Source organism: Phyllostomus hastatus, unplaced genomic scaffold, assembly GCF_019186645.2.
Source record: "Phyllostomus hastatus isolate PE091 unplaced genomic scaffold, TTU_PhHast_1.1 phas_contig_86, whole genome shotgun sequence".
NCBI classification, from domain to species: domain Eukaryota; kingdom Metazoa; phylum Chordata; class Mammalia; order Chiroptera; family Phyllostomidae; genus Phyllostomus; species Phyllostomus hastatus.
This window is the reverse complement of record NW_025333977.1, coordinates 5,141,068-5,157,514: the sequence shown is the minus strand read 5'-3', so window position 1 is coordinate 5,157,514 and position 16,447 is coordinate 5,141,068. Positions and strand designations below refer to the sequence as shown.

At 37.7% G+C, this 16,447-nt stretch overlaps 1 pseudogene; it reads left to right on the top strand.

The window, feature by feature from the left end:
• The first annotated feature begins 12,839 nt into the window (after positions 1 to 12,839).
• On the top strand, positions 12,840 to 13,145 carry LOC123827543 (annotated as a pseudogene).
• Positions 13,146 to 16,447: the final 3,302 nt, after the last annotated feature.

The following is a 16,447-nucleotide window of genomic DNA, read 5'->3' as shown; positions in this document are numbered from 1 at the left end:
TTTCTTTAAATCTAAGAAATTAAAATGATATTTCTCCTCCTTGGGGGCTAACTAAATCACTTGATGAGGACATGCCCGATAAACAGATCATTTCAAGGTGAGAAAATTTTCCCAATACATAGAACTGACTTCCTTTAGGAAACAAATACAAGGTAATTTTTCAGTTAGGTAAATTACAAAAGGTAAATTACAGTTTTTTGGCATCTTCCCCAAATGTGGAATGGGAAACAAGTATTAAATGATGTCTACTTTCCTATAAAAAATAGTATTTTTTGGTTCCCAATAATAATTTCCTATTTCTACAATGTATATCTATTATATCATAGATTAGTGTTTTTTGGTTATTCTATGAGAGCTTCTTGTGTCTCTCCATAGAGTCCTCCTTCATAGGATGTTTATGCTTTCATGACCTTCATTTGACAAGACCACAGATAAAGGGAAACAGACACCAGCCAAAATCTCTTACACTCACATAAGATAATAACTTACCTGCAAGAAGCACCGTATCATTAAACGTGCCTCATAATCTGCTGTGTTCAGTAACAAGCATGTTTTATTTTAGAATGTGAAAAACACATGTACAGGTATATATGGTTTTGCAAAATTATTTTTTCTACTTTTTATTGTGTATCACATTCTAATTAAAATAAATTTTAATTTAACTGTGTGTGTTTTAAGATGGCATCATCTTTTTTGTAAAATTTTGATTGAGGATGCTTCTGAAAAATGTTTCCATTTTCATACCATCCATGAGATCAGACTGATCACGGAGCATAACATCCAACTGTGCTGTGATGCAGTAAAAATGAAAGAAGAACAAACTCTCTTTTAATCTGCATTAAACATTTCGTGTGTTTACTACTCATGAGAACACACATCAGAGAACATCAATTTTAGAGTAATTCACCAAAACCATAGTCAAAGTGTAACCGGGGCCACAACTCTTCTCCCTTAAAATTCTTTCATGCTTTCTCGCCTGTCATACCCACGTAATGTGACTCCAAATGGGGAAGAGAAGATCAGAGACTCAAAATAATTGTTTAGTAATTAAGAAACATTTTATCCTTAAGAGTATTTGGAAGAAGAAGGAAATTGAAATATCCTGTGGGGTAACAAAACCATCAGGTCACAATATGTTGAAAAAAATATAATAAAGATTATATTTTTTATTTTTTAAAAGATTTTATTTATTTATGTTTAGAGAGGGAAGGGAGGGAGGAGAAAGAGAGAGAGACATCAATGCGCAGTTGCTGGGGGCCATGGCCTGCAACCCAGGCATGTGCCCTGACTGGGAATTGAACCTGCTATGCTTTGGTTCGCAGGCTGCGCTCAACCCACTGAGCTATGCCAGCCAGGGCCTTTTTTTTAAAAAAAAAAATTTAGATTATATTTTAAAAAAGAAAAACTACATTATTATCGCTTCCAAAATTTCTATTTTGTCATACTGAATATATGTCTTACTCTCATTACTTACAAATATTGTTCTCATCTTGAACTTTAGTCTTTTTTCTAACATACTATGCAATAGGGAAACCTTAGTCATTTATGAAGATGTCAAGCCTGACTAGCCAAGTAATAAATATGAATACACTTTATGAAAGTATTAATAGTTTGAAAATTTGAAATTAATGTTAGTGTAAGATATGGGTGGCATGAAGTTATGGAATAACTGCTAAAATTATTATATAGTACAGTATATAAACAGAGAATTGAAACGCTTTTATACTTAACTCATTGTGATTAAACGTTATTTGCCTTTTTTGGACTTTTCTCTGGTAATGACACTCTTAAAATAAAAGTTCTACTTACAATGAACTCCTATCTGTTCTGGGAAAAATTCTATACCTCCCCTACCCTTCCTCCCTGGAATACTTCCTTCCACTGCCTTCAACAATTGAGTTCCCACTAAACCTACCAGTTTGGTATTTCAGGATCTGTTTCTTGATCTTCAAAATTCTGGTCTGTTGTCATTCCCATTGCGCCCTCTGGTGGTCATTTCCATATCCACCACAGTAGATTAAGCCCATTTTGGTAATTCCATACTCTTTATTCACACTGGTGGCAGTCTCAGAAACAAAGCATGGGATCCAAGCCTCCACAATAGAAACAGAAACAAGTTCTGTTGGAAGGCATCTAATGAAAGTTTCTTCATTCACACAATTGAGCCATAGGAAAATGGTGTCTTCTGTTTTTAAAATGTGTTATTATTGTTGTTGTTGGTGCTGTTCTTGTTGATGTTATTTTATTACATAGTTCCTGGAACTTCTGTTACTATATTTTTAACAGTTTCTGTCTCCATTAACCACTCAATTAACCAGCCACTTTTGAGATACATTTTAGCAGTCATTTTTGCAATGGACTTGCACTAAACATTTGCAGAATGTTCTACATTTTGAAGAGCGTGAAATTCACTACCAAATCTGAAAATGCCTTTTATTCTTTTTCCTAGACTTCCTTGCGTTGGAAGACATCTTCCCGTGGATTTCTTGCTTTCCTGTACATCTGGAATCCCTTGAGCAAAACCACTTATAGCCAGTTTTTATGTAGAGAGACATTCCAGGATATTTGTCTTTTTTCCCTTCTTGTGGAAGAAATTTGTTTATATTCTGCAGTAATAAACACAGAGATGGTTTCCCCTTCACCCCCAGAGAAATTTGCTTACATTACAGACTAAAGATCATATTCCCATTGCTTTTTATCTCTCTGGAGGGGAGAATCCAGAGGCCATGAGCAGCCCTAGGCAGGACCACAGTTGCCTAAGTTTGAGCTTTCTCTTCTGTGAAGCACTTTCTGCGTGTGCAGATAACTTCTGGCTCTTACTGTGTTGCCCTGTGGGCAACTGATGTACAAGAAACCAAACATAACAATAAATGGTCTTTGTCTCTGACCAAGGAGCCATACATTTTATTAGCTTACCAAAGGTTTATGTATTCCAAAATGCAGCCGCTGCCCCAGCACTCAGCAGGGCAGCGTGGTCTCTGACATTCTATGGCAGGTTGCCCTGCTAGTGTGAGGGCAGGGCGAATTCCTGGCCCTTCACACTTTACACTGGGCATCTTATGACTTAATCCAACAGCTGGCTACACGTGTCACACATTTTCAACTGGAAATGTTAATATGAAGAATCAGATACGCCGCCAAGTTTCTGGACACCGTGGTGGCATTTTCCAGCCGGCACTGATAGGGGAGTCAGCAGGGCCTTCGTCAAACATGGTTTCTACTTAAAAACAAAACAAACAGAAACAGAAACAAAAACCAGTTTATTATTTCCCATAGCACTCCCCCCCCCGAGTCTGATTGACTCCATTGTTTATTTTCTATCTCCCCACTCTGGAATGGAATCACAGCGAGAGAAGTGATTGTTTATGTTATTTTCTCTGTCAACACATGACAGGCTCTCAAAAATATTTCTGTGGAAATGCATATCAGGAATTTGGAAAAAACCATTATTGACTTTCACTATTTTTCTCTTCAGGAAATTATTCATTGTATGGAGTTAGTGACTTTTTTATTTGTATGTTTTATTTTATCATGCATGAATGAAACATTACATGTTTTTTTTTCTTAAATATCTGGTAAGCAAGTGCAAACTGCGATCATGCAGAACAAAACATACGAATATATAAAACTTGTAAAAATTTAGTGCTATATGGCCAGTATGACTAATAGTTTTGTTAGTTAGCTAGCTGCACAATGAACAATGAATTGTCTATAAACACAGTGATGTAAACCAGTGAAGATCATCTCATGCAGTGTCTGTGGGTGGAATTCTGCAGCAGCTTCACCAAGTGGTTTGGACTTTGAATCTCTCACAAGGTGGCTGCTAACGTTACGGCTGTGGCAGCAATCATCCAAAAGCTTAACTCTGATTCTGTAGGATCCGTTTTCAAGGTGGGCTCAGCCCCAGAACTGGGGGATTGATCAGGCTGTGGGCAGGAGCCATCAGTTTTTCACCGCAAGGACCTGCCTGAGGGTGTGAGAGGTGGCTTACTACATAGCAGCTGGATTCTCCCAAAGAGAGTGATCCGGTAGAACACACGTCGACGTGTCTTTTAAGATCCAGCTTGGAAGTCACAGTCTGTAACTTCCACGATAGTCAGCTTGATTCCATGTGGGAAAGGACCTCATTGGGACCTGAGCACCGTGAAAGGACAATCTCTAGGGCAGTACTCGATGCTGGCTATCACAGCAGTAATGAAGCCTTGCAAGGCCTATCTTGTTGCAAAGAAAGTGTAGATCTTTGAGGCACTTTTTAGATGTGTAAAAGATTATTACGAACTGACAAATAAGGGAGCTGGACAGGCCAAATAAAATTAAGTGTATAGTTTTGTGATATTCAATAAAATTCTTAATTTCTCTAAGTATCTTTTTCTTTCACACCTATATGAGAGGGCAATTGTGGTAGTTGACTTAGACATATTTTGAAAGATTTGGCAACTCTAATATAGTAGCAGGATATATTAATTACAGCATTAATTGTGTTCATCTTTAGGAAGAGCTATTCTCATCCAAAGAATGCCCAATAGAGTTAATTTAACCAATACAAACATTGGATCAATCCTGTCCCACACTATGGATGTGAGCAGATTACATAACTGACAGAAACCCCAGAATTTCTCACACATAATGAGCGTTCACGTTATTATTTACTAAATTTGACCCCTGGCAGTGGTTTTCATTAGAGGAATGGCAAGCTCTAATGGACCCTAAACTCACAACCATTTACTAGATGGCATCTTCTTGTATTTACACTTTGATCAGTGGCCAGAACATTACACAGTCTCTTAAAAAGCATGTTGAACAGAGACCTTAGAGTGCATTGTGCAATGCATAATGCATTGTGACATTTTTTTCTCCATATAGAGGAAATGTAAAGAATCTATATTAGATAGAGAAACATTTGTTTGAGCCAGCCTTCTATCTCAAAACTAGGTATTTGCCATTTCAGAGCTGTTTTATGTTCTGTGCTGGTCAGACTATGTTCCCTACCAGGATATAGGGGCTCGATCTTTCCTGCCCTGCCCTGTGCCAGCTGAATCTGTCACCAAGTTCTCGTACATGATTCCTTCTGATGCTCTGTTGTCAAACCTCGTCAACCTTCGTTTCATTGTGGGTTTTTAGTGAGGATATTGCTCTACATAGTGAATCAAAACTTAAACTTGTACCCAAATTTATGCCTATTACAATGATGTTCTTCACAAAGCTCTTTTCACTCATGTTTTAAAGTTTTTGAAAGTAAATATTCTGAAATATTGTAACTGTGTTAAAGCTAACTGAATGCCTTTGATTTTGCTATGGTTAGAAAAATAAGTTCTGTGTTCTTACTAATTAAAAGTATTTTAAGCTGTATTAAAATCAGACAGATAATCTGAACTTTCTGTGTTATGTTTTTCTCTACATGAACGATTTTCTTCATTTAGGTCAAAGGCCTATGTGAACAGCCAGTTTCTTTACAGTAGGTTTATGACTTATATATCTCTTAGCTCTACATAACTTGATGTTGCTGAACTGGAAATTATATATGCTTCCAAATAAATGTGAATAGAAAATTCAAAACATGAATGTTTAAAGCTTTATTTTTTTTTTTAACTTTCGCATTATGTCTAGTGTCTAATTTACTGTCAGTGACTATTAGGTATCTTCTGGCATGATAGCATTCCAGGTTGCTCCCTCCCACTGAAAATCTGTTCTCATATTACTTTCCCAAGATAGTGATTATATTGCATATTTCAAAGTTTAATCTTGTTAGAGTTTTTCTGTACAGATATTTTTGAATATAATTTGCTCATGATATAAAGCTACTTAAGACTTTATCTTCTATTGCATAGTTAACATTTTATTAAATGGGATAAGAAGACACCCAAAATAAAACTATTCAAATTATGTGACAGGAAGCAACAAGGAAGTACCAAATGTTTCCATTTCCTGTGAAGAAAATACAATGTATTAAATTTAAATTGCTCTCTATGTACTCATAAAACGCTGCCCTATATGACTAATTAAGCATTTCACACCATGCCCTTCCTTTGTGGGCTGAATCCATATATTTAGATGTTAAATTGGTCAAGCATTCAAAGATGCTTGGAAAAAACATGTTATTAAGGCAAAATTGCCTGCACAAAACAAAGTAATTCATGAAACCAAACAATAAAAGAAACAAACTATATAAGACTTGTTGCTAAAAATGGACCTTCTCAGTCTCAAATAATTTGGTATTTGTTTTGTTTTCAGTTTAGGATGTCTTTAAGCTTTTCAATACCCTTAGTACAATTCTGACTTTAAGGTTATGCATACAAGAACAAACAGCAAACATCTATCATGTTGGTATCTCTATTTTAAAAATGCAAAAACAGTTATTATTTGATGACATTAAAATACTCTAAACTTGCTAGAAAGTGAGTCCCAAAAAATGAAGACTACAAAAATATAGTAGACATTTGGGACTGCAAATGGACTACGAGATGCACAGGAATTTCTTAGTTTTATATATGAGGCTAATTTTTTCCTACATTTTTTCAGGTCATGAGACTTACTAGCAGAAAGCAAGATGAAAATGAAGCTCGTTCATTCAACAAATGAGCATTAAGTATTAAACAACATGGCACTGAATGAGTGGTACTCATTGGGTATAATCATAAAATTTACTCTTTCCTTCTGTCTTTTTAAACCATCTCCATGTGGGTAGTTCTCCCCTTAATCCTGCTTTAAAAGCCAGAATGACTCCGTGACATTTTACCACTATCAAATAATAGGAAGTCCAATAGTCACCTTATAATGAATATGCAGCTTTAATTCAATGCAGTCAAAGCTCTGTTCTCGAAAGTCTTGATTCTTGAACAATTTGGTTCTTGACCAAGTTGTTCATGGAAAAAAAATGTCCCTGTTGTCCAATGAAACTTCAGGTCTCAATTCTTTACCCGACAACCTTTTCATGCTGATACCTGTTTGATTAGTCACACGTCTCTTAGGTGACAAAGAAGATGCGGTTTTCGATCAAATTGCTTCTTGAACAGTTTTCCAGAAAGAATTAAATTTGAGAACTGAGTTTCCACTGTAATTAAAAATATTCAATATGTTAATCAACACTGTAAAAATCATTCAATGATAAGATTTCTTTTTTTCCCAGCTTAAGCCAGCTCTCATGGGTTATTAGCTGCCTTGAAGTAGAACCTTCACCTTTCCGTTACCACTCCCCAATTTCCCTTTTTTTCCCTGCTATTTTAACTCCATCAGAAACAGAGACTGGGGAGACACAAGGTGGGGGAATCAAATAGTGCCAACCCATTGGTTACCATGTAAGACGGCTTTGCATTCCCTTGAGTAGTAAGTGTTTGAGGCCTGTTCTTTCACACTTGCCTGAGTCCTCAATGGTGGCGGCAGGGACCCTGCTTGTCTTTTGGCCAGCCACTGCAGATTCACACACTGTAGCACCTCTTCCCTATGGAGCGATTACAGCCTCCCATGGTTGGGGTCCTGATACTCTGGCCGTCTGTCTCCCATGGAGCTCCAGGAATCATCGCCTTTGGTCCACTGTTCCTGGGTAGTTACTTCCAAGGTCTAGCCCCCCTTCCTCATGTCATTGGTCACTACTTTGCTCAACTGTGAGTCAGAATCTCTGTGCTCTTCCAACTACATAAAGTGCATGATAAGCACTAGGAATGGCATGGTTGGAACCCCCTCTGATGAAACTTGAGAGAAAAGAAAGAACCGCATCCTCACATCACTGCTCCTTTTGGTGGAGAATTGACAAGGCTCAAAAACTGCCCCTCCATATCCACTCCCTCACACACTTTATGTCGTAGTCAGGAGCCAGAGAACCACTTACTAGTCATCAGCTTTAAGCTCTGTATGGACCATCAAATCTTTGAGAACACAAATTCTGCACTTTGATCATTCAGTGTAAAGTCTGAGTTGAACTTTTCGTTACCGCTGTATACATTAGGCATTGCCATGAAATAGAAGGATGGACGAAAGGATGATGGTCCCTGTCTTCATGGAGCGTAATATCTAGAGAGGACATGAGAAACTATTCAAACAATAACAACATGCAAAGTTATCACCTATAGTAAGTGTTCGGAAGAGGAGGGGGGGATGCAACTGTGAGATGCATCCTAAAGACAGTTGGGCCAGCGAAGACACTGGTGGAGGTTTCTCGAAGTTAAGAAACCACTTTAGTGATCTCTGAACATTATTACAAGTGAACTTCCTGAAAGAAGAGTGGAGTGCGAGGAGAGTAAGAACAAACATTTTACACAGAGACAACTTTTCACACAACGGTTCAGTGATGTGAGAGACAAGCCAGGCCAATGGGCTGGTTTTCAGAGAACAAGGGTTCCTGGGAGAGGGCCTGAGGCTACAGGTCCTTACAGAGAACAGAACAGTCAGAGCCTCATAGGCCATGTTCAAGATGTAATTTTTTAAAAGATTTTATTTATTTATTTTTTTAGAGAGGGAAGGGAGGGAGAAAAAGAGAGAGAGAGAAACATCAGTGTGCGGTTGCTGGGGATCATGGCCTGCAACCCAGGCATGTACCCTGACTGGGAATCAAACCTGCGACACTTTGGTTCACAACCCACGCTCAATCCACTGAGCTACGCCAGCCAGGGCTCTCAAGATGCAATTTTTAATCTTAAGTGAAGTGCTAATCCATTAAAAGGTTATAAACTGAGCATACAAATGAAGGATACAGTTAGGATACAATTGATGTTTTGAAAGCATATTTTGGCTGCATTTGAGAAGAAGATCATGTGTGGAGAAGTATACAAAAGTAGATGACAAACTAAGGAGCCCATTGCAATATTCTGTGTGAGATTTGTTTCAACTACAGTGACAAAGATCTTTTTCAACTTCACCGTGTCACTTGTAACCTCAATTTTTCACCTTTAGTCTCAGACTGCCTGGTAGCCTGAATGCTACACCAGTTATAGTTTTGACCAGGTCCGGGAGAAACTTTTCATAGAATAACAGGATACAAATGTAGCCCACCAGTGAAACTTTCCTCCCACCACTCTATTCTATACTTTTCAGGTTCAAATGTTCTGTATGATACAATTCAATAATATTTAAACATTAAAAGGGGTCACATTAGATAGCTATTTGCATGCAAATTAAAAGGGTCCTAACTTTATCATTATGCCTCTGTTACTAATGTTTGTACAACTTGTAATAAGGCAATAGCATTCCTAGAACATCTTTATTTCCATGTCTCTGGGAATAAGGAACAAACTGACAATGACCAGAAGGATGGGGGGAAAGGGATAATGGGGGAAAAGGAGGGGAAGGGCCAAGCAATATGCCTAATGGTCCCATGGACAAAAACAAAAGTGAGACGATTAAATGTGGGAGGTCAGGGTGCACAGGGCAGAGGAGGGTAATGGCAGAAAAATGGGGACAACTGTAATTGGACAATAAAAAATTTAAAAAGAAGAATCTTCTTTGTGCAAAATGCATTGCATCTGTAGTGATATTTTGGGCAGCTTCCACCACCCAGTCTTAGCCCTTGCACGAAAGGGTTTCCATGCAGTGGACGCTTTCCATCACTGACCAAACATGTCATCTTTCCCTGCTCCCCATCTCACGGTTTACACTCCAGCTTCGACCATCTGCATTTGGTTTCACGGCCCACTAATAGTTTCACGTCTGTGCCACTTTTCAAGTCCCTTGTCTCTAATAAGGGCTGGGCCCTTCCCATTCTCTTGGATTTAGACTTCTCACTCTTTACATTATGTTACATTCTTTACATTAGCTCAGATGCACCACAACCAGTAGTTTTCCATTTGTTGTCACTATACCAACTTCAATCTCTAAGGCAGAGTTAAATATCCTTCTCTTTTCTTCCACAATTTCCTTTGAAACTTCTACCATTGCACTTGTCTCACGTAAATAGAATTTTCTTTTTAAGTATCTAATGTTCCTACTATAAACTTTTTGATGAGTTTGCTAATTCACTTGTGCTTACCTAGAATTTAGCACTTTATACATGTGATAAATTCTTAGAAAATACTTGTTGGAGTAAACTGAACTGTCATCTCACTAAATTTTTTCAGAAGTCCTCTCAATGAAAACATTTCTTTGAAAAATGTGTCTCATTACATGCAGCTGAGGTCCAATGCATATTGCTGAATGCAGTCTTTTATCCAGAACATGTACCTTGCCTTTGACACTAATTAGATCGAATCCGTTAATAAGATTGTCATGCATATTTATGGTACAATAGTAGAAATAAATTGTTACTTTAATAGAGATACTTCAAATTAATTGCATATTTCCTTTAGTTTGTTCATCCTTAGATATGGCAAGTAAAGCAACTGAGCATTCATGTTTTTCAGAATGCATTTAAGGAGCAATTTTGAAACGTGAAGTGCTGAAATAATATCCATTTATCTATTTTCCCTTTATCTAAGAGCTCAAATTGATAACTCACAATATCAAGTTCTTGGGAGCTAGCACTATGGAAATGCATAAACAATAAAGAACATAAAACTTTTTCTAATAATTTGCCCTTTGAAAAAATTTAAATTATCTTTAAACCCTGAAGACATATGTGAACAACAAACCTCATAATATTAATATCTTATGCAATTGGCAAAGTCCCTTCAAACATACCATCAATTTATTCAGAATGATATCTTGGGTATTTTTGGATCTTGTGCTGTTCCCTACTAAGAACTGTGGCTACAAAGATGAATAGGATACAGTCTCTACTACCCTGAAGTTTTAGTCTAATTGAAGAGACATTGGATGATCAGCATTAAGAGCAGTAAATGCCTATATTGGGATAAGAGGGTTGACCCTCAGGTAACCCTAAGCAATTTATGGTACCATAAAAAAAAAAGTACCTTTTGAGTTTCAACAAATTTAGAAACAACGGCCCCACAGCCTGAAGCCATAAGCAACAATTTATCAAATTTTCAAAGAGACAATGGCCCTGCAGCCTGCATCCCATTACAAAAGCAAGTAGCTCCTGGAAAGAAAGGTTGGCTAATGGGAAAAAGTTACAGTGCAAGAGGATCACAAAAGCAAATGTAGACAGTTTATTCAAAGGGCTATCCACGGGAGTGTGACTCTTAACCAAACTGTTTTTACTTATTCTAGTTTTACTGCTAAATTTAACCATACATGTCATTAAGAGTTGTGTAAGATGTTAAAGCCAAATCACTCTCAAGAATCTACTCCCATTATTCAAGACCATACCCTCTGTGGATACAGAAGTCATTAAACACTTTAGCCCTTTAATTTTTTCACTATTATTCCATGCTGAATAACCACACAATCTTTGATTATGATCAGGCTTCCCTTACAGAACTACTACAGGGCAAAATTTAAGGAAAGAAACAGTGCTGGTGAGGCCAACATGCGCATCCCCACCTCTGCAAGAGCCGTGTCTGTTTGTTGCTGCTGACAGATGCCATTCCGATGTGAACTCTTTTAATGTAAATATGCAGCTAGAAAGTCAGGGATCCAAAATGCTTGTGAAAAATCACATTCAGTTTCTGCAAGACTGAAGGCTATAGCACATCTAATAACATTGAAGAAATTCTAGATGGTAGACATTTAGGCCGAATTTGGGAGAAAGTACCCAAGTACCTTTTCTGGATGGACTGCTTATTCTCTGTGTAATCTTAGAAGATTTATTTTCTGTGTCTCACTACCTTTATCTACAAAATGGAAACTATGTTATTTATCTGGTAGAATTAGAGTGAAGATATGCAGCTCTTTTAAGCAGAATGGAGATTAAGGTAGGGAATAGTTTACACAACTACTGGTAAGCCCAGAGCAGTATGTTCTAAGATCTAGCTAAGACTTCCCGAAAAAATGGGTCCCTCTGTGCTACATTCAGGAAGTTGGGGGATTAATAAGACATTGCTGGAGGTGTTGTCTCCAGAAACGTATCGTTGCCACCACTGCCCATGGATCAGGGACCCACTGTGTCCTTATTTGGTTCTAGTACCACACCCTACTGTTGGATCATCAGTCACAAGTGGATGGCTCATTGGTGTGCAGTGATGGCATTTTCTCTTTTTATAAGTGGACTACAAATTCAGATTTTGTGAGATTGCATTTGATTAACAGAACATCAATAACATTCATAACCTCAGTCACAAGGGAGTCAGTCTGAGGAATAAAATTAGCTTCCTAGATTTTGTAATATGAAGAACAAGACAAAGGCTGAATACGCCAATCTACAATACTAAATAACAATCCTCTATTTTTAATCTTTAAAACTTATCAAGACTGAGTAATCAACGAAGGCCTTATAACAGTAAATGCATATAAATTAAAATTTTAAAAGATTTTATGAAAATGTATTGGGGTGGCAAAAGATTGGGATTAACCTTATTGGTTAATGAAATCATATAGGTTCCAAGTGTACATTACTATGAATGCTCATTGTGTGCACACCACCCAAAGTCAAATCATCTTCCATCACCACATAACTGGTCCCCTTTTACCCTTTATTACCAGCACCCCTTCCCTCTGGTAACCCCTGTACCGTTCTCCATGTCTGTGAGTTTCAGTTTTATATCCTACATATGAGTGACATCATCTGGGTTCTTACCTTTTTCTGTCTGACTTATTTTGCTTAGCATGATAGTTTCAAGAATACATGAGCAAACCATCAAAAATTCCGCCTTGACTTATGAGGGGAAAGAAAAAGTGTAAAGGGGCCCCAGGCAGAAAGGAAACAGAAGCAAAGTTGCTAAATGGTGATCTTACCGTGTATTTATTTATTTCCATACTAGTTCTGTGTGTATAGCTAGAGAGCATAATTAAAATATGAAATGAGATGGTTTCAAGTCGTTGCTGCTCCTGTGGCTGAGGAAACTGTCCTTAGAAGGATGGTGTGTGAAAAATGAGAAAAGAAACTCAGGACTGCTCTCAGTTCAGATATATGGAAAGGCGGTGCAAGGAATACCACAGAAAGTGGTGGAAGAAAGCTGAATGAAAATAAAGCTGTGACCTCAAAAGAAGCAGGATTCAATCCATATGGAAAATATAAGTTTTCCATCTGCAGAATCTGTAAAAATTCTGTGTACCAACCAGGTTCTAATTATTGCCAGGGCTCTGCCTACAGAAAGGGCATCTCTGCAATGTGTAGGGTAAAAGCTGTGGATACCAAAAACTACAAGCAAACGTCTGTCTAGAGGTATTGATGCAGTTTCTGTTTTTCTATATAATTCTGCTTTCTGCTTTAAATCTTCAAAGTATATCATAGATGTTCAAGTTACAAGATAACATGTGTAAGACAATTAAGTGTAAGCCCAGGGAAGTTGATTGGTATTCATTCTTTCACTCTCAAGAAGTTCTGAATAGCAGCAATGTATCTAGTCTGCCTTAGAAGCATCTGATTGAACTAGAATAAGTGGCAAATTTAATAACAAAAAAAACCCTATTGTCCTAGTTCTGTGTGCACTTTTTATTTAATGGTATTCATATAATTCTTATTATCCTCTCTCTTTACTTTACTTATAGATATTGCAGAAGTGAAAAGGAGATTATTATAATTTTCTCAGAACTTGGCATCCAGATTTATAATCATCCCCTCATTCCGTTGCTGGCTGCCTAGTTCTTAGAAGCAGCAGTCCCTTAATTAATAGCCACTTCCCAGGGTATTTAAGTATCTGAGACCATTAGAGCTGAATGGTTCCTGAGAAATCGGCCCAGACCCAAGTCAAACACAAGTTGTATATATAGTTTTTTTTAGAAATTCTTCCTTGAAGCCTTAGTTCTAATGCCTTTCATATGAGAATAAGAACACCAGGGACACCACAGATATATCTGAACGAATGCACTGGATTTCAGGAAAACACATGCTGCACACATGACCTTGACTTCACACTGTTATGAAAGCCAGGAGAACAGGGCTCATTAGGAAGCTGTCTAATGGAAACAAACCACACTTTGGGAAAACTCTTTGAAGCAAAAAGTGAAACTTCATAAATGTCCCCCCCAAATAAAAAGAAATAAGTAGAACAAAGCAAACATTTCAATTCTTAACATTCTTAAAATATATGTATATATCTTCCAAGGAAGATTCTTGGTACGCTACCTTCAGAGGTTCAGGACTTCTGCTCTGCAAACCTGCGGCCTGCCGGGGGAGATGGAAAGAGTGTTCCCTAGTGTCAAGGACAGCATGCATAGGTACCACTGTGAAATGTGTAGAGTAGAGAGCATGAAATGCATAGTACAGACATTGCCATTTTATTTTAAAATTATGAAAAATAGAGAATTAACTGTATATGTTTTTCTAAATAGTGTCCCTGGGATACATTGTTATTAATATACAGAAAGATCACAAGGATAATGTAAAATAAATAACAATAGCTGTGAAGACAGGAAAAAAAAACATAAAATAATGAACTCAGCTTCGAAGCATGTGAAGAAACCAAGGCATAATGTGCCTTATAGCCATAGTAAGAACATGAATTTCCCCCTTTAGTCATTAGGAAACTTCTGGGATTATTTTAAATACAATGCAACTGCTCATATCTGTGTAAAAAAACACGTTTTAGGGGTGGGAGTGGGTGCCCAAGGCAGAAGGTGGGTGAGAAGATGGTCAGGGAGTTGAGATGGGTATTTGCAAATTTCTAAATTAAAAAATAATAAAATGATGTGGATGTGAGGAAAGGTTGTGGTAATGGTAATGGGGAGAGGAGATTGTATGTATTCTGTGATATAATTAGATATATTCTATACTGCTGGAAGTAGATGATTGGAAGCTCAGGAAAATTTTGGCTGGTGGAATTATTCATAGCCATGGGGGCAAGTTTGGGGGAAATGCAAAGTGTTTAATTCATGCATTTTTATATTCACCTGCCTGTAAGATTTTCTATTAGTAAATAGTTTGCATAGTTAATTATGTAAACAAGTGATGCCTGAAGAAAATATCTATTTCAGATATAGGTATTTGTGAGTCTTGAGGTGTAAGTAGCAAATCATGCCATGGTTATAGGTAAGGACTTGCACATAAAGCTATAGAGAGGAAGCAAACCAGAGGGTGGAATGCTCCAAAAAGCCAGCTGTTTAGTCTAGGAAGAAGGAGACCCCCCAAAGACTGAGAAGATGTGACCAAAGCTGTGGGAGAAAATGTGAGTGCAACTTGAGGAATAATCATAGGAGGACACAATGAGAAGGCAGCCAAATGCAAGCCTCATGGAAAATAAACATGCCAATGCTTTGGATCTTGGACTTCTAACCTCCAGCACTGTGAAAGAACACGTTTCCTAAAGCAGCCAGACTGTGGTATTTTGCTATGAAAGTCCCAGCAAACGAACAAAGGAAGGCTCTGGATCTACTTTGGCTTCTCCTTTCCTATTGCTCTAAAGTCCCCCATTTTGCCTCCCGTTGGCGAATATTACAGTTGACTTGGGGACTGAGCATGCAGCCTGCAGGAGCGGAGCCCCCTGTGATTCAAAGCAGAACAGCTGAAAGCACAGGACAGCACACATCACAGCAGCTCTACATGCCACGCTGTCTTCCTACCCCTGTGTTAAACAGGAGACAACCAGGAGCTCAGACAGGTCAAGCTACTCGCCTGAGATCACAGCCAATTCTGCTCCAAAGGCCCTACTTTAACCAATACAGGCCAGCTGTTGTTTATTAAGCTCCAGGACTATTGAACACTGACAGTTGAACAACTTACCTTTGCTACCCTTTTGACCATTGTCAGTGAAAACTTGGGTTATGATAAGGAATGTGGTAATTGCAGAACAATAATGGTAACATAAAGCATCAAGGTTGGGGTGTGTGTGTGTGTGTGTATACATAAACCCTCCAGAGTACTTTCCCAAACTGATTAAATTAAGTCATGTTTCCAAGCATTTGAAATAGCAGTGTCACATTGAATGTTATGCTTTGTTTCTTAACAATCTTTTGTTTTCTAATTGCTATGGTAATGTACATTTATTTAAAGTAAAACTCTGTGTGTGTGTGTGTGTGTGTGTGTGTTTTAGAAAACTTAGCAACAACCTGTACAAAATTACTGGAATTAGACATACTGTAGGGTAAAAATCATATTGTTTGAATTGCACCTGTAGGCATTTTGTCATTTCTCTTCTTTACTAACCATATTATCTACTTACATGTTTCTGCTCATACATCTTCCTGGAATAATCAGCATTAGTTTTGCTACAATAAGTAGATAGTAAAGTGAAAACCAATAAGCTGGTGAGGACTGTATAAAGAAAACAGCTAGTTGGCTACCCAGCTTTTCTACATCCCATCCAAGAGTTTGAATGGCTTCCAGAAAGCGTGCCCATTTTAAGTGCTAAAATCAGACTCTTGCCCATAATGGAAGATCCAAACCTACTCTTCTCTGAATTCCCATAATTAATCGGGGTCTCCTAAGTCATGCTTAAATGGCAGTTCTATTACCAATAATTCCAGTGATTTGACCATGATACTTTAAAGCATTAAATCTAAAATACACTGAAGTCTGTGATATAAA